This window comes from Cupressus sempervirens, chromosome 8 (genome assembly GCF_028749045.1).
Source record: "Cupressus sempervirens isolate cs-2001-9-10 chromosome 8, ASM2874904v1, whole genome shotgun sequence".
NCBI lineage: Eukaryota > Viridiplantae > Streptophyta > Pinopsida > Cupressales > Cupressaceae > Cupressus > Cupressus sempervirens.
In genome coordinates, this window is record NC_143125.1 from 655,789,262 (window position 1) to 655,816,340 (window position 27,079).

Here is a 27,079-nt window from a genome sequence, read left to right on the forward strand (position 1 = left end):
AAAAAGAAGATAATGTTGGAGAGTTATCATTCTTAACATCTTCATCAAACCATACTTTTCTTTTAATATAGATTTCATTAGTTCTAGGATTGTATAACCTATATCCTTTTGATTCCTCACTATATCCAACCATTATGCACTTCTCACTCTTCCTTTCAAGTTTGCTCCTTCTTTCATCAGGAATGTGAGCATATTCTTTACAATAAAAAATTCTAAAATGAGATCTTGTAGGCTTTCTTCCACTCCATGCCTCTTCTGGTGTTATTTTCAAAACAGCCTTAGTAGGTGTTCTATTCAAGATATATACAATAGTATGAACTGCTTCAACCCAAAATTTAGCTTCTAGATTTCTAAAATGAATCATACACCTAGCCATTTCTATTATAGTTCTATTTTTCCTTTCACCAACCCCATTTTTTTGGGATGAATAATAGATAGTTGATTCCTTCTTTATGCCATGTTATTTAAAAAAATCTAAAAAGGTCTTATTCATGTATTTAGTCCCTTTATCAGTTCTTGTTATCTTTAAACACTTTCCACTTTGTTTTTCAGTCAAAGCTTTAAACTCCTTAAACTCTTAAAACACTTCATCTTTCTTTTGTAGAAAATACACCCAAATTCTTCTACTATAATCATCTATAAAGGTGAGAGCATACCTTGATCCTCCAATTGAAGGTGTTTTAAAAGGACCCGTTACATCACTATGGACTAAATGTAGAGGAGTTTTTACTCTCCATGATTTACCTTGAGGGAAACTTTCCACATATTGTTTTCCCATTGCACATTTTTCACATACCTTAGGACGAAATGATATCTTTGGAAGCCCATGCACCATTTGTAATCTCTCCATAAGCTTAAGACTTTGAAAATTGACATGTCCCAAGTGCTCATTCCATAACCTGCTTATATCATCATGTTGGGCAATAACACACATATGTTTTTCTCCACATTTAGAAGTAAATTATTGAAACTTATATAATCCATTCTCCATTTTACCAATTGCAATAACTCTATAATTATCATTGACATCCTTGATTAAGCACTTATCATTGTAGAACTCTATTTTATGCCCTTGACTTGCAATTTGAGATACTGAAAGTAGATTTGTTTTTAATTCAAGGACTAACTTCACATTTTTAAACAAATCATTATCAACTTTGACATCACCAGTCCCTTTAGCTTTTAAAGCACTAATATCCCCCAAATATATTTTCTCCATATTATTTTCACTTATTGATTCAAATTGATTCTTAGTATGAGACATGTGTTGTGTAGCACCATAATCAATAACCCACTCATCTTTGAAAGTATTATTTTCTTTAAGTGCAACACAAAATGCATTTCTTTTAGAATCACCAAAATTTGGAGAATTATTTATCTTTTTCACTACATCTTTCTTCTTTTTGAAACATTCATTTTCCTTATGACCCATTTTACCACAATAATGACATTTTCATTTACTTCTATTATGATCTATAGATGAAACACTCTTATTTTCATACTTCAAATTTCTTTTTTTAAATTGATTATCTTGTGACTTCTTATAATATTGTTTTCCTTTCATTACAAATGCTTGAGATTCACCATCAAATGATTCTTTTTCTTTAACTTGTCTTTTCTCTTCTTGAACTAACTTAGCACACAATTCTTCGGATTTAATACTTTTTAATTTATTCACGGCATCTAAACCCCTTATAAATGATTGATAATATCTCGGAAGACTTTGTAATATAATTTATACAAAATCTCTATCATCTATATCTTTTCGAAGAGAAGCAAGCTCATTCTTCTTTTCCTTTAACTTACTTAAATGTGGGACTATCTCTTGTAAGCTTGATAATTTCATATTATATAACTCAATAGTGAGAGATAAAATCCATACATCACCTGAATTTTGATATAGATCCTTCAAAATCTCCCATACTTTGACTCCTCTTCTTTCATTATAAACTTTCAAAAAAACCTCTTTTGAAAGTGTAAGCTTGATTAGTGTTGCTGCCCTCTTGTCCCTTTTATCCCAATTATCTTGATCATTTCCTAGATTTGTGGGTCTATGTTCAATACCAGTCACAATATCATAACAATTTTGAAGAGTTAGAGTGATTTCAACATGAGATACCCAATCATAATAATTTTTCCATTTAATTTAATTGTGGGCAGAGTAACACCAAGTGATTCCATTGTTAAATTCTCTCTTTTTTGGATGAGAATGAAAGATATTTAAAAAAATTGAGCACACAGACTTAAAATTGAAAAACTCTCACCAATTTGTTGAAGAAAAACCCTTTTCTCTTGTTGTAATATTCTTTCTTTGTCACAAGAAATGTTGGTGCTGCTCACTCCCAAATTTTACACCTGCAAGTATTCACTCATACCAAAAACACCATATATACATAGCCCAAAGAACTAAAACAATTTAGATACCATGATGAACTAATTAAAAAAATAGTAGCATAAAGAGTAAGAACAAAGTTAAATAAAACAAAGCAACAAAACAAGATTCCATATATCAAATATGCACACTTTATCATTAAAGCACTACAATTTTTCTTCATGCTTTTACAGCTAAGAGGAATGCTCTATTTATAGAGCTTATACATATTTCTAGAGACTTTTTGAGAAGCTTCAAGAAAAGAAGCATTCTAGAGATTTCTATGTATTTTTAAATTTACATATTGCTCAAAGAAGGAAGCTTCATGAGGTAAGTAAAAAGTTCTGAAATATGCATTAAATACATTCCTACCACTGAATAAATAAACATTATTCTAACATGGTGACTAATATAAATACAATTCATTTTCTCATTTGATAACATTATGCACTCAAAAACAATCATTCACATTTAGCATTCAAATTGAGATAATAGAATGAATCTGAATTTGAATAATCATCCTAGAAACATTTTCCATAAGATTGATGTTCTTGATGTTCATCAAGAAAACATTCCTTCATATGAGGAAAAATAATATTATAATATACCTGAATACAATTTAAAGTACATGATAAAAGCAATTTGAAAATACAACTCCCTTTATGCTGAGTATTTTGCAGCATTTCATTTAGAACCTATTCGGCAATGAGAATACAAGTAGAATAGGCATATGTAAATTCTTAAAATTTTGAATTATTCATTTGGATGTGCCAAATCAAAATTGAAATACAAAATAAAATAGGAATACATATTCTAATTTTGGCCCAAAATTGAGGTTTTGCAATTCCACCTAAATAGGTGGAATTGGAATACGTATTCCTATTCCAATTTTTATTTATTTTAGAAAACATAAATTTTTGGGTCCGTGAATTCCCCATCAAATTTTGGGTGAACCAAATAGAGAATAGGAATATGTACCCCCATTTTTTATTCTACAATAAGTATTCCAGAATAGCTATTCCTATTCTTGCAATCAAATAAGCCCTTAGCTTTACAAATCCCTGACATACAGATGGAATATTTTTGAACAACAAATCCCCATGTCTTGTGCTATATATAAAACCAAAATAGAAAAAATAAACATTAGCTTCAAGAGTTGCGATTATACTTAATACGAAATACAAGAAAAAAAAAATCAAATAAGTATAACAAATAAACATTAACTTTTCAGAGTTTGAGTTTGTAATTGATAAGAAAAGAATAAGGGATTTGATGCTCACTCCTCGCTAAGGATTGGACCGAGATGCCATGAAGGCCTGAATAGCATCCCCTTGCACTTTTGAAGCTGCTTTGAGGTGAATCTAGCCTTCTCTTTCAGTCGGTGAAAAGCATCCCCAAAAACTCTTCTTGTATATCGAACTAGTTCAGATTCAGCATGATATAAATGGGAACTCTCGCAAACACCATTTTGACTCTGCATAGTTCATTGAGAATATAACAACATGAAACTTTGCTCTCTCCATCACTTTTTCTAGTACACTAGGCACGTGATTGCCCCATGTAAGCTCTTTCGAAAGGGCAGAGACAGATCCATTATAATGAAAAGCTTTCTCGGATTTTTCTCTTTTTCCATACTTCCCATATAGGCCTCTCTCAATATTCTTCCCATTCTTGCTAGAAAAACCCCTCTTTATCAATTATTTCCACAGTATATAACCTTTTCATCTCTTTCCAGGGAACAATTCTACTGCCTTTCCTTCTTCTGTGTATAAAAGTAAGCTCCTCCAAACAGCGGCTGGATTGAGCATGCTCCTTCGAAAATATGAATCACGCTCGATTGTTGTTTGTACTTGTTGATCCGCCAATTGAAGCTCTTCTAAATTCAGAAAAACCTTGAGTCCCAAGACATTAAGCTTTTCAGAGATAAGTTCAGCCATCGGATGTTTGGTGTGACTAGTAAATACATCAGACGGAGGAGATTCTACAATATGCGGAAAACTGCTGCTCATGTTGGAAGATGATGCCATGAAATTGGATTCGACGGAACACAACAATGAAGGGGAAAAAAATGGAAGCGTCAAAGAAGAAAGGGATTCTTGTTTTTGACCACCAGAGAGAATTGCTGACCGCGTATGTTAACACAAGAAGCCTGGCAGAACAAACAGAGATGATTGACAGGATACAATGTAATTAAGCAAAAAGTGGCTCGTTGTGGAGAGAAGAATAAGAAGGAAGCACACTAGAACTTTCTAAAATTGTCCCATTTTTCCGTTTGACTTTTTGTGAGGCGAAATGCAAAGCATATAGCAGAGGAGACGATACGGATAAAGACATAAAGAAGATGAAAGCATGCTGATGTGGCATCATAACGGGTGACATGGATTTTCAACCTTAGTTGTAAGTAGATGACTCGCCAAGTAAGCTGCTGTAAAAAATTGGGAGCAATTTGAAATTTTCACGTAAGGTTTCGATAAGCACAAAGTCAGGGTGTTCAAGTACTAGGTCCTCTCCCCTAGTAGAGGAGACGATAGCGATAAAGACAAAAAGAAGATGAAAGCATTGATTGCTAACAAAGGCGTTTGCATCGTGGAAGAAGTGTGAAAGACATTAGGGAGGCACATGTTGGTATACATCAATTTCTCTACCAAATTTCACCTGTGTCAACCTGTACATTAATGTTGGCTATCTAATTATGAATTTGGTCATTGAGCATTTTATAAATTTGGAAAAGAACATTGTTATTTGACTAGATGGCTCACACTAAGCTTCATTCTAAGAGTAAAAGTCTTAAATAGTCAAAGTTGACTTATATTTCCAAAGCTTAATTTTAATGGTGGCCTTATTTGACTAATCCTTCTATGCTTCTTTCAACCATTTTCTAACATGTTTATTACTTCTATCCAACAAGGATAAGTATTGTATTTTTTTCTTTTCATTTTTCATTATTTTATAAATCACATTTATGATTAATTCTATTGGACCATTTTTTTGGTAGGGAGAAAATTCAAAAATTTTCAACCAAATTACAAATATTTTTCCAACATGAAAAGATGTAAATCCATAAAATATATCATCTATTAATGACAACTTTATCTATTTGGGTATGGATTTGACATTGGAATAATGCATGTTTATGTAAAGTCTAAGGCATGTGACAAAATCTCATACAATCTCAATAGTGCAGTTTTTTTGGTTATTGATATTCCTTTACTATATGCATTCTCAGTAGAAACATTACTAACATTCTAAGTCCCTATAGTTTCAAAAATAGAATCAATGACATTTACACTAGTATATGTGACATTGCCACCAATTTTTGTTTTTGTTTTTCTTCTCCTCTTTGTTACATTATCAACAATAGCACTACCAACATTGTCTACAAGTTCATTAATGTTCTCACCAACAAAATCACTAACATTTACACAATCATCTATAACATTATCACCAACATCATGACAATGAGAGAAGAAGTGATGTTGTCACAAGAACATCACCCACACTGGAAAAAAATTTAAAATTGATAGTTTTAATCTAGCTACATTGGATACCCATTGGAACATTCTATGTGACATATGCATCAAGTGAAGGCAATGATGTTCTAGATCCATCTAATAGACTGTGAAAATATGGCATTATATTATTATTTTTGCATTTGATGGCCTCCCTTTGTGATGCAATGCAAGGTAGGAGAATCCACAAAAGAGATGTCCTAACTCCCAACAAACAACCTTACAATGAAAACACAATAATAATGCAAGATCTGATATTAAATCACAACTCTTTATTCATAAAATAACTAATTACATGCAATGTCATGGGCTGTAAGGCCTTCCTGGTTATGGCCAAATCCAAAGCAAGTAATAGCTCTACAAGATCCCTCAAGATCCAATCCAACCCTAGCTAGTCTAGATCCACACTTTGGTAGAAACCTTCACGGAAGATCCAACTTGTGCTCACAAGCCCACCAAGAAATCTCCTTGTTTTCCAAGCTGTAGCTGCTAGCTCTTCTCAAATTTTTCTCCTCTACCACCTCCTCTTCTCCAAGATGGATGAATAATCACAATCTTGATGTAAATTACCTTAGATTTGATGCTTTGTCCATAGACTCAGGAAAAAAGTTGCTACCCAACTACTCTCCACACTCACTCCTCCTCCTCTGAATGAATAATGGAAAAAGACTTCACAATACCCCCTACTTATACCCAACTAAGCCACAAGTCAGCCCAATAAGCTAAAAATTAAATATCCCTTAAATTAAATACTTGAAGAGCCACAAGTCAACTTCCAGCAGAATAAATAACAAATTCCTTTAAAGGCTTAGAATACTTATTAAATACATGAAAATTAATTACCCAAGACTAAAATAAGTCCACTCAACTCTACTAAAATCCCTTAATCATGCATGATAGCCAACTACCCCCAGATGCTCCTGCATCAAACTCCCCAGGTGCAAAAGAAAAGTGTGTCCCACACTTTGATGCCCAATTAAAAAGTTTTAAAATGTCTTCATCTTCACCAAAGACTTCCATTTCAACGAGGACAAGAAAACATGTAAATCATCCACATCTGCATCACTCCATCAAACACCAGAATCTCAACCATCCAATCAACATGCTCACTCTCAAGAACAAACTGAACATAATGCTTCATCAACAAAACTTCATCCACATCAACAACTAGTAAATCCACACCAGCAACAACAAACTCCATAATAACAGCAATATGTAACCCCTCAACAACATATGACAAAATCTCAACACCAACCATCTCATTGCTCACAAGATGCTCTACAACATACAAGTCACCACCAACATCAACTAGAACATCCACAAATGAGTGCTCTTCAATCTCCATGTTAGACTCAACCAACTGATCATGAAAACCAATCTCCATCCCAGCATCAACAAGATTAGGAATATCCTTAGCAACAACCTCTAGTTGGTCTACAGGTTTTGTATCAGGCTCCACAAACTGATCAACAAAGGCAATCTCCTCCACCCCGATCTTACGATACCATGTTCTCTCTCGAACAAGTCTTCTAACAAGTTAGAAAACTCTCTTTTGGATCAATAGACTCCAATAGCATACAACTTCCTTCTTTTGTTTCTCAACTCTTTTAGAAAAAGTAGCATCCACAATAGCATCCACCCGAGCTACTGTCTCATTAATCCTCCTCTCCACTATATCACAAAGATTCACAATCACCATAGGGTCTAATCCTCTCAGAGCCATCTTCCAAGATCTTTACAAACCCTCTACAAAAAATTAGTAATAGATCAATCACTACTAAATACAAGAGTGTTTTAAGATGTCTCTTTTAGCCAAAATTAGTATTTTTTCTTGAAAGTATAAAATCTTAATTTAATTAATTTAAGTTAAATTTTTGTTTTTTTTCATTACCTTAGTTTTATGACTATGAAAAAATAGAATATGCATTTCCCCCAAATGTGAAAAAGACATGCATTTGCACTTTCATGAGCAGGGTAGACGAATAGCGAGGAAGCAAAATGTTAACACGTTTTAGGAGTAATAAATCGATCCAAATTGTATTGCATTTTTTTTCTTCCAAAATGCAAAAGAATATACAAAAAGCTCTCATTGCAGACAAGTATAGTTTGAGGATATATTAGTTTATGCAGTGAAATCTTTTCTGGTTTGTGAAAGGAGTTTTTACCAGGTACCAAGAAAATATATCTATTTTAGTTTTTTTATAAAATTTCATTACCCAGTACTTATTTTTTAATTTGTTTGGTATTATTTATCTACAGGGTAATAGTGATGTTCTCCTCTATTGTTTCTTACAACACATCTTCTTCAAAAGTGATCTTCTCCTCTGTTCTTTCTTAGGGCATCTCTTCTTCAAAACAACGGTTTTGGTGAAAAAATACTAAAGATTTATATCCAATCATACATTTTTAGGTATCTAATGTATTACTATTCTTTAAATGATTTTTTTTTTATTTGGGTTTCACAAAAATAAAATAAACATCCAAAAAATTTACAGGCTACAAATGTTGTGATATAAATTCTCCTAAAAAAATCTACAGACTAAGAGTGATCTTATCCTGTATTCTTTCTCAAGGCATGTATTCTTCAAAACAAGGGTTTTGATGAGAAAAGTCTGAAGATTTACATCAAATCATACATTTCTAGGTATCTCATGTATTACTATTCTTTAAATGGATTTTTGTAATTTATGTTTCTGAAAAATAAAATAAACATCAAATAAATCTATAGGTTGTAAATGTTGTGATATAAATTACCTTGAAAAATTATGTAGGGTAAGAGTGATCTTCTCCTCTATTCTTTCTCAGGGCACGTCCTCTTCAAAATAAGGGTTTTGATGGAAAAGCACTAAAGATTTACAAGGAATCATAAATTTCTAGGTATCTTATGTATTACTATTCTTTAAATGGATTTTTCTTATTTGGGTTTCAGAAAAATAAAATAAAAATCAAAAAAATCTAGAGGCTATAACTTTTGTGATATAAACCCCCCTATAGAAATCTAAAATTTGTTAGTATAGACTACATTTGGACCGATGAAGTGAGAGAACTAAACTTTCTTGGTTTTCATAAATATTTTAGGCATTATTGCATTTTGGTTGTATAAATTATGATTCTATGGTTCTCTCATATTATTTGGTTATTACATTAAGGCTATCTGGTTTTGTTAGATCATTGTGGTTTTGTAGTTTAAGATGTAAAAGACTAGTTGAATGTTCCCATGGCCTCTCATGCGTACTCTTCTGACATTGCAAGTAGCTCTTCCTAATAACTTAAAAGCAACTAGTATTTTTTGACTTAGATATCAAACTTGGGTACTCTTCAGAAATTTGTATTGTTTTGAAAGCTAGGTTAATTGTGTAATTTTATTTCATATCCTAGGAAAACCATTGAGAAAACAAATCACCAAGAAAATTATTATCATCTATAAGACATTTGGACATAGGATTAGGCTTTCCATCTTTGAACACATTATTTGATTGTATCATTGAACCTTTAGTAGATAATGGTGTTGGAAGACATGTTAGGAAGTCTAGATCTTGATTTTTATAAATTAACATCATCTTCTCCATTAGGGGAACACATTTGGAAGTCATTTGTTTCTATAGTTGGGCTTTTGCTGCTACACACCAAATCCTTGCGAATAATTTTGTGGGCATTGCTACCACTCTTCATAATTTTCATTTTGAGCTTCTTCCTTAAATGGGTATGCTAGAAATTATTTATCTCATTATCAATTCTCCCAGGTAGTATCAAAGAAATTTCAGACCACCTATAACTCATCACAATTTCATAAGATATTAGTAATTCATTACTATTTTGTATAGATCTTAGTTCTTTTTATTGACCATTTTGATGGAAAGTATTTACTCTAATAAAGAAATGACAACAAAATGACATATTTGAAATATTTTTTCCATTACTATTCCTTATTCTTTCATACTCTTTCATGTGCATCAACGATAATTATTTTCCTGGTCTCAAGTAATGATACATCTAAGCCTGCAACATTTTTGGTACTTATATAGGCCTGGATTAAAAAAATAAAAGCATTCATTGAATCCATCATTGATAAAAAAAAATATAGAGCAACTTTGATTTTATTTTCAAGGTTATGTTTAGTGCTTTTACCCTATTTTCCCTTTTCCCGCTTTTGTTGTTAAAATGTCTTATCTATTCACTACTGTTAATAAAATTTATAATAACAACCGCTTATTCACTTATGATTTTTTCATAAAATCCAATTGTATTACTATGATGATGATTTTTCTTTTAACAATGCTTTATTTTATCAATATAAGATGATTAATAAAAAAGGCTATTCGATTCTTATGTGGCAAAAAGAAAAAACATGAAGAACAAGATGAATTACCAGGGCCGTCTCATGGTAAAAGAAGATGTGTTGATTGAGAGGAGCTTCATTAGTAGAAAAATATTTTTTTTGGAGCAAGGCCTTTGTAGGGTTGTTCTTCTCATCCAAGAGTTTCAACAAAGTCATTGAAATCCATTGCAGACTCTAAGCCAATTTTTTTGAAGGGAATAGCTCTAGAATCATGCATTTCTCTTTCAATCTATGCTCAATTCTCTTCTAATGCCATGAATTTCAAAATTGCTCCAATTTCTTCCTTATGAAAAGGCCTTAAAACTTTGGGAAATAAGTGACCATCTTGGATTTTTTATCCTCAACTCTACCCTCAATCAAATTCTCCATATTTCTAGATTTAATATCACACACATATTCAAGTCAAAGAAGCCACACAAGTACATATATATTTTCCCATCTGAGATAGGTTAAATAGGACAAGGCAATGCATTAAATTTGGTAGGTCAAAGAGAAAACAATAGTTCATGACAACTACAATTTCTATGACATGTCTTGTGGGTTATCTGTGAAGAAATTGTCTTTGACTCATGTTTCAATTGAAATCAATGACATTTTCTATTATGTTGGTTTTGATTCTTCACGTTGGTGGACTTTTCAGCATTCTTATGTTACACGACATTGCAACTTGTGTTGATTCCTTTCATATAATATGTTAATACCTTGTAATAATTATTCATCACATGGAACAAACTATTCATATTTATAGTGGGTGGTGGGGGATTCAGAAGTAGAGTCAATTTGACCATAAGTAAATCATTGGGATCATTGATAAACATGGTGTTTAAAGAATTTTACAATATGGGTCAATTTGACCTTAAAAACTAATTTTGTGAAGTATAATTTCTGCTTTACACTGTGAAATAAAGTATCTAATTTGTCTTAGAAAATCCCAAATACCAACGGATAACAAGGTATATACATTTGGTCTTTTTCAGCCAAGACAACTCTCACAATATGTGGTTTGAATTAAATTTTAAAAATGTTTTGGAGTGTGGGTAATAGATTGTGTTGAGTAGTGGGATGAAAGTAAAATGACAAGATGATAAAAATATTTGAAGACAAATACTTTGGTTCCCTATATAGGTGACCGGTTTAGACATCTCAAAAGAAAACATTTCTCTCAATTCGACAATCAAGGTTATGTTCAACTTGATTATGATCATTTAGAAACTTATGCCCTTTTGGATTATTGAATGACCTCTGCAATCAGCTTTCTTCTCCCTCTACCCATGGAAAAATAGATAAAACTACCATCACGAGAAACAACTCTTATTATTATTATTATTATTATTATAAATTTAGGCTTTAGAATAGTGATATAATTTTTAAAAAATGGTGGCTAGTAAGTTAGTATATTCTCAATGTCTATGTTAGACCAATTCTGAAATGAATATAAGATTTCAAATGAGCCACTCCATATTTAACATTAAAATAATGAGAGGAGAAAACAACATAAGTAATAGATCATTTCCTTTCTTCTTAATATTAAAATAAGTGAGTAGAGAAAGCAACATAAGTAATAGATTATCCCCTTTCTTCTTAATATTAGAGGTAGGATTGTTATCAATATACTTTTAGCTAATAAGAGTACCACCTTTAAGGTTGAATGTAATGTGAAGAATTTACTAATTCTATCTAGGGACACTAGTTAGAATCTAATTAATGATAAAAAAATGTTCGCGAGAAGTGGTACAAGTTGGTGGTGACAATTGAGACCAATTATGAGAAATGCTCTCTATTTCTTAGGAGTTGAGAATCATCAGGGGGACACAACAATCATTCCATAATATGGTTACAACCTCTACCAGCTCAAGTTCTTTTGATTTAAATTTTATATAAATCAACATACATACTAGATAGGAAAATCCTAGTATAGAAAGAGAAACAAATATGAATTGAACTTCCTAAAAATAAGCAATAATTCAATTTTTTGAAATATTAAACATAGTTTTTACCTTGAAAACATATTAAATTTTAGTATACTTGAAAGGGAGATAAGGATAGCCTCATAAGTAATCCATGTGCCATAAAAAGGAGCAGGCCTAATTCAAGTTCAAGAATTATTGATGGTTCAACTAATCAACCTTAAAAGGATAAAAATATAGCTAGAAATGTTTTTTTTACCAAACTTATACTAATGAAATGGTACATCAATATATTTTTCCAATTCCTTCCACTAAGATTTGAAATATTTAACACCAATTTCAAGCTTCATAAGATTTTCTACAAAATCACTAAAGATACTTGAGAATCCCAAAATATGATCCACAAAATAGATAATGAGATGAAGAAATCAGTAATGTGTTAAAAAGGAACCAAAAGGAAGAATGAATGAACCTAGAAAAATGGGGTAAGTTATAACTCAAAAACTAATGATGGTTTAGCTAATCAATAATGTAAAGTTAAGAAACAGAAAAACATACTCTTTGCAAGGCTTGTAATTATGAAGTGTTATATATGTCAAGATACCATTCTAGTCCTTACACCATGGTTTGAAAGATTCAACCCCAACACCAAGCTTTTGGAGCTTTTATACAAAACTACTAAAGATACTTTAAATTCTCAAACAACCAAATAAGAAAAACATGGGGATTATGAATTCATAATTTTTTTAACACATAATAAAGTGGAAAGCCTTGATAAAATAATGCACTAAAAAATGCAATTTAAGCTCAAGAATCTAAGATGGTTCACCTAATCAACCATAGAAAGATTAGGAGAAAGACACAAATATCCTTAAAAACCCTTATAAGTATAAAATGACATGTCAAGTTACCATCTTCAATCCTTCTGAAATATTCAACCTTAGTTTTATCAATACTATAGACAAGAATAACATTGATAGTAGTTTGAAAACTCTCTTAGAGTCTTGACTAAATAATTTAATCTCATTTTAACATTTTAACAAAAAAATATTGGTGGAAATTGATGAGATTTAATAATTTCAAGGCATGGTCCCATGATATCTTATCTATTGGGTGACCTTCACAAGATAAAATAGAATCTCACAAAATACACTCTTGGTTGATTGAAAGGTCATTATAGTAATTATTCCTTCTAAAGAAGTCAAACTCAATAGCCTCCTAGAATTTTTAATTGATTTTGATGACAAAAGTATCTTGTTAATAATCTTTCTACAACATGGTGAGAAGAGTATTTGACTCTTACACTTTCCAATAGAGAACTTGAAAGGGACACTTGAAATACCACACGAGGGGGTTCATGTGTCTTGGTATTTGTATATAGTTTTGTATCTTTTGTTAACAACATCACCACCTCTTCAAATAAGGAATGGACTAATAAAAATTCAATTGCAAACTGATGTACCAATATATGGTATATTGTTGTGTCCATTTCTTTGTCTATGTGAAAGTTTTTGCATCACCATATTAGATCAAACTATATGACTAAAAGGAAATAAAGAACAAAGAGAATGATCCATCATGTTTTGGTTTCTCTCACTTGGCTATATTTTTATCTGTGATAGGGTACTATATAATTAGAACTAATAGCTATAAATCTGAATGTTGTTCAAATTTCTTTGATGAGTGTTTAACATCTTTGAGTAGTTAAGTATATTGAATGAAGCTCTAATAGTGGATGCATCTTTCCATAGTAGCTTGATTTTTATGTGAGAAATGATAAGTGACCTCTAAAGTCATATATTTCTGCCTTGCTAACATGTTTAAATACAAGTTCATGTTATCTTTTTTTATTGCAAAATAATTAAATATTTTGAATACAATAGTTTTTGTTTAGATAATACTTTTAAATATAGTATTATTAAACACTATTTAATTGAAAATATTAACAACTCTAACTAAAAGTAAATCTAGCTATTAATAAATCGAACTATTAATAAATTTAACTTAACCAAAATTGAATCAAACATAAAAACAAGCACTATGAATAAATAAATAAATGTTTGTGCTTCCAATGCAAATGCACTTGGACGACGGGGCTGACAGTTGCCATGCCATGCCATGGATGAGTGACGTCATCTATCCAGCCCCACGGTTATGGATAGAGCGGCATCATCTATTACTCTATTATCGCTTCATTATATTACTTCATTTATATCACTTCATTTAAAAAATCTTTGTTAAAGGAAAATAAATGATAAATTTTATGATTAACACTAAAAAAATTATTTTAGGTCCATTTAGTTTTTTTTAAATTAGATTTCTCACCATTGACACTTAGTTATATTTTTATTTAAGTTATGATATTTTTTTTCGAATTTTAACAAGTGCGAACTTTTATTTTTAACTAGATTCATTTGAAAACTTATTATCCAATTAATATTTTATATTATACTTATGTCAAATTATATTAAACTAATACGTATTCACTTAAATTTACTAGCATTAATGAAAATTAAATCTAATTAACATGAAAATTAAAATATAGATTTATTATGTAAATGATAATATGTATTAAACAAATAAATCTACTTATATATTGAATATCTTAATGATATATATTAAACTTAAACAATATAAAATAATAATAAATATACATAATAAACATTATTAGTTCAATAAAATAATAAAATAATAAATATTAAAACTAAACATTTAAAATTTATAACTAATCACATGCACATATACAAAATATTCACTATTTTGAACATTTATTTCAAAAATCATCCCACACATCTCTTCATGCCTTTACTGTCTAATAGCCACTCGCTTAGAGAAAGTGCAACAGGGGCCCACAGATGCAATTGCATGGCATGGCATGGGGGGGACACATCCAACCCATCCTGAACAATGGGGCTGGGTAGACGACACTGTTCCATAATTCCTAAGCAACCTTGAAGTGGGCACCTTAAGTAGGAGAAGAGAGGAGACCCCCTACTACTAGTTTTGTCATAGATACTTTTTAATTATTATTTCTAAAAATTGAAGAAAATGATGACGTGTAGATAATGCATGTTCATTTACTAATAGTTGATCATTTTTTAGCTTTCTTGGTTGCTGATTATTTTATTTTTTAATTGAGTTGGACATGTTAATAATTGTTGAGTTCTAAGCCTAGATTATTTATTATTTATTTACTATTATTTATTATTCAATTACTATTATCTACAAAGTTAGCCCGAAAGGTTATACGAATCTAAGCTTTGACCTTGGCATCAAATGATACATCTTCCTAAACTTGAGTCGGTGTTGACAAAAACAACAATATTGCCAAAGGGGCCAAAGGGATGATGATCGAGAGGAGGAGAGATGCTAAGATAAAGAAGAGGGACATGGAGAGGATAGGAGAGGGAGGGGAATTTAGAGAAAGAGGAATGGAAGATATAAATATATAAAGAAGGCACATTGAGATAGGGAGTGATGTAAAGATAAAGATAGAAAGTGATATTTAAGGAGGTCGAGATGAAGAGGTAAGGGATGGATAGTTATGGAGAGTTAATGAGATAGAGGAAGATGTAGGAGAAAGAAATATGAAAATGTACAAATTTAAATATAGTGCATGTATATATACAAAAGTAAGGTCAAAATTTTGTTTAATTGAGCTCTCGTATCTACACATGTACCCATTGCACACTAAGGTACATTGGTTAAAGTTTCATGTACAAAATATGACAGTTGAATATATGAAACAATACAACCACTCAAAAAAATGAATTATATATATAAAGAGTTCTAGATGGTCTGCAACTCTACAGTTGGAAGTCTTCCAATTAAAAACCCTTTCTAGACAATAATATATATATATATCTATATCTATATATATGTATATGAGGAAAGTGGATTTGGCACAGAGTTCTAGATTGTCAGCAATTCTAGATTATCGGCTGGAAGTCTATGAATTTAGAAGTGCTTACCAGGTGATACTTCAGCGGGTCTTCCGCGCTATTACTTATGCAAAGACCGGTCAGCAATGAATGGTTTCAGCCACTCTTTGTCTTGGATCACTATCATTTCTTCGCTTCACAGAAAGTGATACAAAAAGAGACAATTTCAAAAATATTGATTGAAAGTTCCTGTGTGCTAACTTCCTTTCTCCTTTGTCTGCAATGAGCCACTTTTATTATTCTTATTTAATTACATCGTATCCTTTCACACTTCTCTGTTAGTTCTGCCTGGCTTCCTTCACATTTCTCTATTGTGCTACCTGCACCTCTAAGCTTTTTGTATGTTTTGGATTTCTCTTCGCCTGATGAATAAAAAGAACCCCTTTATTCTTTTAGATTTACATCTTTTTCCCTTTTTTTGTTTTGTACCGTCGAATCCAATTTCATGGCATCATCTTCCAACACTAGCAACAGTTTTCCGCATGTTGCAGAATCTGCACCATCCGATGTATTTATTAGTAACGCCAAACATATGCTAGCTGGACTCATGATCTCTGAAAAGATTAAATATGCAGCCATGCAACTGAAGTTTTTTCTGAATTCAGAAGAGCGTCAATTGGTGGATCAACAAGTAAAAACAACAATCGATTGTGCTTCCTTGCATGTTGTGATATTTTCAAAGGAGCATGCTCAATCCAACCGCTGTTTGGAAGAGCTGGCACTCATACACAGAAGAAGGAAAATCAGTAGAATTGTTCCCATCTTCTACCAAGTTAAGCCTGAAGATGTACGATATTTGAAGGGAGACTATTTTGACGCATTTGAGCGATACAAAAGAGAAGGCAAATACAACACAAAAAAGCTTTGGAAGTGGAAGAAAGTAAATTTCAGAGTTTCACATTATATGGGGATATAATGTGCCCGATGTACTAGAAACAGTAATGAAAAGAGGAAAGGTTCATATAGCCATATTCTCAATGAACTATGCAGAATCAAAGTGGTGCTTGCGAGAGCTGGCATTAATGAAATCTGAAACTTGTGCTCAGATTATTCCCATTTTCTCTTGTGTACAAACTAAACATTTTCGATATACGAAAGGAGTTTTTGGGGATGCCTTTCAACGACTTAAAGAGAAGGGTAGATTCACCTCAAAGCAACTTCAGAAGTCGAAGGAAACACTCTTTGGTGCTTCATGGCATCTCAGTCCAATCCTTCATAGCAAGGATTGAGCATCAGTCCCTAATTATTCATTTCTTATCAATTACATAGTTAAACTCTTATAAGATAATGCTTAGTTGTTTGATTTTTTTCTTGTATTTCGTATTAAGTTTAATCAAAACTCTTAAAGTCTAATGTTTATTTTCTCGCATCTTTTTGTTATATATGTTGAGAGATGAGGATATGCTGCTCAAGAATATTCCATCTGTATGTACAGGATTTGTAAAACTAAATGAAAGGCTGCAGAATACTCAACATAAAGGGAGCTCTATTTTCAAACTACTTTCATCATTATTCAATTTTTAAATGTATGTACTTTAAATTGTATTCAGTATATTATATTATTATACGATAGGTTAATCTCTAGAAAAAATTTATTAAAGAAAAAATAAAGCCAAAGTTTTCCTTTCCAGATTCACAAATTTATAGTAATTTTTGCTCAAATTTTTTGTTGTTTTCAGCTACAAACTATGCAGATCATGAAGATCAAATGCTGAATTTTTTGAAAAATCCATGATGTTTTCAATTTTTCAAAAACTTGGTCAACTATACAGTTTGTAAGGAGGATAGTCGCGGCCTATTATTATTTTCCTCAATACAAATGCATGTTCTCTTGATGAACAATCAAGAACTTCATTCTTATGGAAATGTTTCTAGAATGATTATTCAATTTTAGATTTACTCTATTATATCAATTCAAATGCTAAATGTAAATGATGGTTTTTGAGTGCATAATGATATCAAATGAGAAAATGAATTGCATTAAATGTATTTATATTTGTCATCCTCTAAAGAAAACAATTGGCATGAGTGGACATTATTTTGAACATTTAATTTTCAATATTTGTGGATCAATTCTATAAATCTAACATCGGTCCCTTAATGACAACACCGAAAATGGATTGATTTAAATTATAATCATGCATATAATCATTTGATAAATGTATAATTAATGCTACTTTATTGAGATATGAGTGCATAAAGAAAATGTTGGGGGTTAATTAAATATGAAATATGCGTGACATTTGGGTAGATATTCCATTTGTCAATATATCTATTTATCAAGGGATTCTCCTTAGAACAAACACAGAAATAAATTGAAAATATAATTGGTATACGAAATTTATAATTTTTCTATCTTACCTTTGAGATGCATGTGAATCCTAGAATGATTATATGTCTAAAAATTTGTAGCATTGACACAAAATGTATGCATAACACAAGAATTTGGATATGAAGGGATATAATTATTGCGTACATATAAATTTAACGTAACCTACAATGTGTCATCATGTAAATATACAACATATGTCATACATATTCTCCAAGTTGAACTTAGAAAATAAAGAGAAAGTTAGCTTGTATGATAGGAACAAAACAAAAGTAGATTCCATATAATTGAGGATGGAGGGTGTTGAGAAGAAAAAAAATGTTCATAAGGTCGAGTGAATTTGGAGAAAATGGATGGATCAATCGCCATAACATACAATCATGGATCATAATAAGGATATTCTAATTTAACTTAATAGTATCAAATTTTCACAAGCTATTAGTAAATATCAATAAATTTTTGCATTCAATTGTATGTGTTTATTGGATTCTAACAGAACACCCAATCGAATCTAGAAATATATTGATATTTAATAATTTAATCTGTTATGAATTACATAAAAGAGAGTGCATAATGTGTTGGACCCTGATAATTAAAAGAGTGATAGTATCTAAAACGAACTTATTTTAATTAAGTAAAAAAAATTTATTGTGAGGTTTAAGTTTTCCAGAAGTTGAAGCACCAAAAAATTTTAATTATACTAAAAAAATTATAGTACATGTGCATGTAAATTTTGACAAACAAGTTGAAGTATATAATATAGCCTACTTAGAATGTACACAACACTCAAGTTCAATATTGATGGTTATTAAACATTAATAAAAATAAGTAGTATCCGCATCAACACCATCCTTTATGCTAGAATATGATAGTTATAATGAAGGATTATGAATGATGTAATATATGAGCACTTTCACTAATATAAAGTCATCTCTCTTCCTTCTCTTTCTCCCCACACATCTATTAACATGATAAGAAATTAACCATAATTATATTTATTCGAAAATAAAATTTAACTAACATTGTCTAGATCATTCAATAAGAAGAGCTCTTGGCGAGATGGAGTTCGTGCCTTTGAGCTTGTCAATGATAAAATATTATATTTTTTGAAAATATATATTTTCCAATTAGATTGTCAATTGTTATTAATCTATTATTTATTTAGTTATTAATTAATTTTTATTTAAATAAAGTTGATATTTCTTGTGAAATTAAAAAATTTATAAATTTATAAAATAATTTTTTAACAAAATATTAGAATGAAAATGATTTTTTAAAATGAAATAGTAGATGTTTAAAAAATATACTAAAAAATTCCCATTTGTGTGCTCTTGTGAGAAAATTTGACTTGTGAATTTGGAATGGCTAAATAAGCAAGTCATATATCTATTTAACTATTGGTCCCTAAAATTGAATTTCCTTAAGCTCCCATGAATGAATAATAATTTACACCCATTTAACAAACATAAACACAAAATAGAAACGATGTACAAAATAGTTAAAATAAAATTCATAAAGGAAGACTTAGAATTTACTTATATTTTATGTATATTTCAGATAATTCTCTTATTTTGAAAATTAAAAATTAAATTTATCACATACTAATTGAATGAGAATATAAAATTTGAACATTTATAACAAGGTCAATGCATGCTTTCAATTTATTTAAAATAAATTTGAGCTTTTATTTCTTAATTAAAACTACACAGATGTATTCATTAGATTATATATCATCAATTAATTCAAAATATTTATAATTAACATCGTATGCATTTCCTTATTTGAAGGGTGAGGGGCTAAAATTGTCATCCAATGGTTGGAAATAATGTAGGAGTAATGACTACCATTGAAGTCATCTCACCCGTTCATTAATTCTTACCTTCTTTCTTTATCATTTTGGAATGTGTATTTTCACCACTTTATAGGTGATCATGCTTCAAGCTCATACTTACTCTTTGCTATTGACGATATGACCCGCACAAAGCGAAGCATGGCGAAGTGCTTCCGTCCACTCCTCCAGCGTCTCTGGGTTATATCTACCCTTGTCTTGGTGCCGCCCAAATGCCTTACCATAGCTTCCCTTTCCAATATATCTTAATTCATACGAAAAGACATGGTAATAAATGGGAACAAACTTACTGCCTTCTCTTCCGCTAATCAACGAAAGCTCTCGCAAACACCACTTGGACGTTGCATAGTCCTCTGAAAATATAGCTACGTTAAGCCAGGTACTCTTTATTACTTGTTCCAGTACACTACGAAAGTGACCCCCTCACTTAAGCTCTTCTGAATCCAGAAAAACCTTCAGTCCCATTCGTGTGAGCATTTTATACATAGCTGTGGCGAGTGTACGTTTGACATCAGGACCCCGATGGTTAATAAATACATCATACTTAACCTTTCTCACAAGCATTATCGATCCACCTGAAGTAGATGTAGTTGCTGCAAATTCTTCTCCCTGTTGTTGGGTGCTTGAACTAGTCTTAGCTGGTCCTACAAATTCTTGACACATTTTTCCCTCTTTCGCTACCCACTCTGTAATTGTCTTCAGCAGCATGTCTTCGTCCCTGGACACATTCGACAACGAAGAAACCAAAGTAAACGTCACAAGTTATATGGATAACTGAAGTCTATGAGCCTCAAGATAAGAGAATGAATCGATAAGTAAACGCTGAGTGCATCTGGTGGAGAGATGCGTACTCAGTACTTACTCCGTGCTCTCAACGACCGGACCTACATAATGTGAAACGCTGTAAAGCGCTTTCCTCCACTCCTCCAGTTTCTCAGAGTCGCGTTCAAGCTTGTTTGGGTCAAACGCGTAGCCTCCTTTTACATAGCGTACATCATCAGTCTTACCACGGCAAAAAATAGGAACAATTTTAGCGCCTAATTTACCCCTGTTGTGCATGGATGACAGCTCTTCTAAGCACCGGTCGGATTGTGCATAGCCCTCTGAAAATATTGGAATGTAAAGCCAGGCACTCTTAAAAGCTGTTTCTACTTCTTCATCCCCCAAATCGAGCTCTTCCGAATTCAGAAAAACCTTCAGTCCCAACGCGTCAAGCCCTTTATAAATTGCTACGCCCAGAGGATGTTTAAAATGATTGATAAATACATCATAATGCGGGAAATCTTTCACAGGCATCGTGGATGCACAAGAAGCAGATGTGGATGATGGAAATTCTTCAACGTGTTGGCAATTTAACAGAACACCACTGTGCGGGTTAGAAGAAGATGCCATGAAATTAGATTTAAGCGAACATGACAAAGGTTGAAAAAAGGGGCGTTCAAAGAGAAAAGGAGCGGGGATAAGTAATGAGAAATAAATGTTGGACTAGACGCGTAGACTGCGTGTACTCGCTGAGGTAACCCCGCAGAAGAAACGAAGAAACGAAGAAGCATGACAGAGTCTGACTAAAAGAGTTAGAGTGACTAGTTGAGGACAGCTGAAGTTTTATTTGACTTTTCATACTCCTTTGGCCTTCTTCCAACTTTGATATTGTGGATCCACCAGAATTAAATGTAGATGGGGCAATTTCTTCGAGCTCTTGGCCACTGCTAGTGTTGGAAGTAGATGCCATGAAATCAGATTTGATGAAACAAGACAACAGAAGCAGAATTGAAGGACAAAACTAGAAGGACCCAGCTCGATCGTTCAGGATGGGCTGGATGCGCCCCCCTCCATGCAATGCCATGGCATCATCCGCGGGCCCCAGTTGCACTTTGTCCAAGCGAGTGGCCGTCACACGGTAAAGGCATGAAGAGATGTGGGCAAGTGGGATGCTTTTTCAAATAAAGGTTCAGAATTTTTTTCTCTTTTTAGTCTCAAAATAGTGAATAATATTTTGTATATATGTATGTGATTAGTTATAAATTTTAAATGTCTACCTTTAATATTTTTATTTTATTATTATATTGAACTGATAATGTTTATTATGTATATTTTTATTATTGTGTATTGATTAAGTTTAATATATATCATTAAAATATTCAATATATATGTAGATTTATTTGTTTAATACATATTATTTACATAATAAATCTATATTTTAATTTTCATGTTAATTAAATTTAATTCTCATTAATGTTAGTAAATTTAAATGAATAAGTATTAGTTTAATATAATTCAACATAACTATGATACACAATATTAATTAGATAATAAGTTTTCAGATTAATCTACTTAAAAATAATAGTTCGCACTTAGTAAAAATTTTAAAAAATTATCATAACTTAAGTAAAAATATAGTTAATTGTCAATGGTGAAAAATATAATTTAAAAAAAAAAAAACTAAATGGACCTAAAATAATTTTTTTAGTGTTAATCATAAAATTTATCATTTATTTTCCTTTAACAAAGATTTTTTAAATGAAGTAATACAATAGAGTTAGTAATATAATGAAACAATTATAGAGTGATATTAACTCGATTAATTAATTAATTTTAAAATTCTAATTCAATAGAGTCATTATTAAAATCTAAGAAATAAAATAAATATTTAATATTTCAAAAGAAAATATTATTTTGTTACAAATTTAATAAGGAAAATAATATTTAACATAAAAATTGAAGGAAATATCATTTGACAAAATTTAATATTTAACATTCAATTCTAAACAACACTTTAAGTTATAAATAATAATACATATATAAAAAACAATAAGATAATAAGATTTTGAATTAATTTAGTTAGAAATGAAAGTCTACATACATCTAATTAGATAAATATTTTATTATGATATATTTTTTAAATTTTTATTAATATAAGCATTTTATTTTTTACTAAATTAATTTATATATTAATATTTTAATCTTTTATACTTTTAATAATTTTAAAAATATTAATTAGTAAAAAATGTCACTTTTAAATATAATATTATTAAAATCTATTTAATTTAAAATCTACTTGCAGGTGCAAGCTACCATTTTGATTGAGCAGGAGAAATTGAGAAGGTTCCTGCATGATGGGTACCAATGGCATAGAACTTTGGATGACTTGCAAGTTTTCGTGCATGATTATAATAGGCTGACCAAGGAGATCAAAGAGAAAGGGCATGCCAAAAAAGAGGAATTATTCATGCCAATTCAGATTCAAGAGCACAAAAGAATTGTTTGACTGGAGGGCCCCTTAGGTTGGACAACGTGGGTGGATACGCCCTATGATGTTCTTAGCTAGACTATTCCTCTTCTCTTCTGTTGTTTTTCTGACTTGATGTACAGCGGTCTCTGATTCTCTATGGTGAGGCTTGGCCTCCTTATTTTCTCTCATGGTGACCTTTTTGGTTCTCCTCCTTTTTGTAACTCTTATATCTAATAGAAAAAATATTAATAACTCTAACTATTTTTATTATGATATACTAAACAAAATCTTATTTATAGTAACTAAAAATATAATATATTTGTGTAGAGTTAAAATGTAAATGTAACTTTTAAATATAGTATTATTAAACACTATTTAATTGAAAATATTAACAACTCTAACTAAAAGTAAATCTAGCTATTAATAAATCGAACTATTAATAAATTTAACTTAACCAAAATTGAATCAAACATAAAAACAAGCACTATGAATAAATAAATAAATGTTTGTGCTTCCAATGCAAATGCACTTGGACGACGGGGCTGACAGTTGCCATGCCATGCCATGGATGAGTGACGTCATCTATCCAGCCCCACGGTTATGGATAGAGCGGCATCATCTATTACTCTATTATCGCTTCATTATATTACTTCATTTATATCACTTCATTTAAAAAATCTTTGTTAAAGGAAAATAAATGATAAATTTTATGATTAACACTAAAAAAATTATTTTAGGTCCATTTAGTTTTTTTTAAATTAGATTTCTCACCATTGACACTTAGTTATATTTTTATTTAAGTTATGATATTTTTTTTCGAATTTTACCAAGTGCGAACTTTTATTTTTAACTAGATTCATTTGAAAACTTATTATCTAATTAATATTGTATATTATACTTATGTCAAATTATATTAAACTAATACGTATTCACTTAAATTTACTAGCATTAATGAAAATTAAATCTAATTAACATGAAAATTAAAATATAGATTTATTATGTAAATGATAATATGTATTAAACAAATAAATCTACTTATATATTGAATATCTTAATGATATATATTAAACTTAAACAATATAAAATAATAATAAATATACATAATAAACATTATTAGTTCAATAAAATAATAAAATAATAAATATTAAAACTAAACATTTAAAATTTATAACTAATCACATGCACATATACAAAATATTCACTATTTTGAACATTTATTTCAAAAATCATCCCACACATCTCTTCATGCCTTTACTGTCTAATAGCCACTCGCTTAGAGAAAGTGCAACAGGGGCCCGCAGATGCAATTGCATGGCATGGCATGGGGGGGACACATCCAACCCATCCTGAACAATGGGGCTGGGTAGACGACACTGTTCCATAATTCCTAAGCAACCTTGAAGTGGGCACCTTAAGTAGGAGAAGAGAGGAGACCCCCTACTACTAGTTTTGTCATAGATACTTTCTAATTATTATTTTTAAAAATTGAAGAAAATGATGACGTGTAGATAATGCATGTTCATTTACTAATAGTTGATCATTTTTTAGCTTTCTTGGTTGCTGATTGTTTTATTTTTTAATTGAGTTGGACATGTTAATAATTGTTGAGTTCTAAGCCTAGATTATTTTTTATTTATTTACTATTATTTATTATTCAATTACTATTATCTACAAAGTTAGCCCGAAAGGTTATACGAATCTAAGCTTTGACCTTGGCATCAAATGATACATCTTCCTAAACTTGAGTTGGTGTTGACAAAAACAACAATATTGCCAAAGGGGCCAAAGGGATGATGATCGAGAGGAGGAGAGATGCTAAGATAAAGAAGAGGGACATGGAGAGGATAGGAGAGGGAGGGGAATTTAGAGAAAGAGGAATGGAAGATATAAATATATAAAGAAGGCACATTGAGATAGGGAGTGATGTAAAGATAAAGATAGAAAGTGATATTTAAGGAGGTCGAGATGAAGAGATAAGGGATGGATAGTGATGGAGAGTTAATGAGATAGAGGAAGATGTAGGAGAAAGAAATATGAAAATGTACAAATTTAAATATAGTGCATGTATATATACAAAAGTAAGGTCAAAATTTTGTTTAATTGAGCTCTCGTATCTACACATGTACCCATTGCACACTAAGGTACATTGGTTAAAGTTTCATGTACAAAATATGACAGTTGAATATATGAAACAATACAACCACTCAAAAAAATGAATTATATATATAAAGAGTTCTAGATGGTCTGCAACTCTACAGTTGGAAGTCTTCCAATTAAAAACCCTTTCTAGACAATAATATATATATATATATCTATATCTATATATATATATATATATATATATATATATATATATATATATGAGGAAAGTGGATTTGGCACAGAGTTCTAGATTGTCAGCAATTCTAGATTATCGGCTGGAAGTCTATGAATTTAGAAGTGCTTACCAGGTGATACTTCAGCGGGTCTTCCGCGCTATTACTTATGCAAAGACCGGTCAGCAATGAATGGTTTCAGCCACTCTTTGTCTTGGATCACTATCATTTCTTCGCTTCACGGAAAGTGATACAAAAAGAGACAATTTCAAAAAGATTGATTGAAAGTTCCTGTGTGCTAACTTCCTTTCTCCTTTGTCTGCAATGAGCCACTTTTATTATTCTTATTTAATTACATCGTATCCTTTCACACTTCTCTGTTAGTTCTGCCTGGCTTCCTTCACATTTCTCTATTGTGCTACCTGCACCTCTAAGCTTTTTGTATGTTTTGGATTTCTCTTCGCCTGATGAATAAAAAGAACCCCTTTATTCTTTTAGATTTACATCTTTTTCCCTTTTTTTGTTTTGTACCGTCGAATCCAATTTCATGGCATCATCTTCCAACACTAGCAACAGTTTTCCGCATGTTGCAGAATCTGCACCATCCGATGTATTTATTAGTAACGCCAAACATATGCTAGCTGGACTCATGATCTCTGAAAAGATTAAATATGCAGCCATGCAACTGAAGTTTTTTCTGAATTCAGAAGAGCGTCAATTGGTGGATCAACAAGTAAAAACAACAATCGATTGTGCTTCCTTGCATGTTGTGATATTTTCAAAGGAGCATGCTCAATCCAACCGCTGTTTGGAAGAGCTGGCACTCATACACAGAAGAAGGAAAATCAGTAGAATTGTTCCCATCTTCTACCAAGTTAAGCCTGAAGATGTACGATATTTGAAGGGAGACTATTTTGACGCATTTGAGCGATACAAAAGAGAAGGCAAATACAACTCAAAAAAGCTTTGGAAGTGGAAGAAAGTAAATTTCAGAGTTTCACATTATATGGGGATATAATGTGCCCGATGTACTAGAAACAGTAATGAAAAGAGGAAAGGTTCATATAGCCATATTCTCAATGAACTATGCAGAATCAAAGTGGTGCTTGCGAGAGCTGGCATTAATGAAATCTGAAACTTGTGCTCAGATTATTCCCATTTTCTCTTGTGTACAAACTAAACATTTTCGATATACGAAAGGAGTTTTTGGGGATGCCTTTCAACGACTTAAAGAGAAGGGTAGATTCACCTCAAAGCAACTTCAGAAGTCGAAGGAAACACTCTTTG

The 27,079-nt window shown here is 31.2% G+C and overlaps 1 pseudogene; it reads right to left on the reverse strand.

Annotated features, from left to right (window-relative positions):
• The window catches only part of LOC149544145 (pentatricopeptide repeat-containing protein At5g25630-like), a 114,674-nt pseudogene that overhangs the window by 39,131 nt on the left and 48,464 nt on the right, over nt 1–27,079 (reverse strand).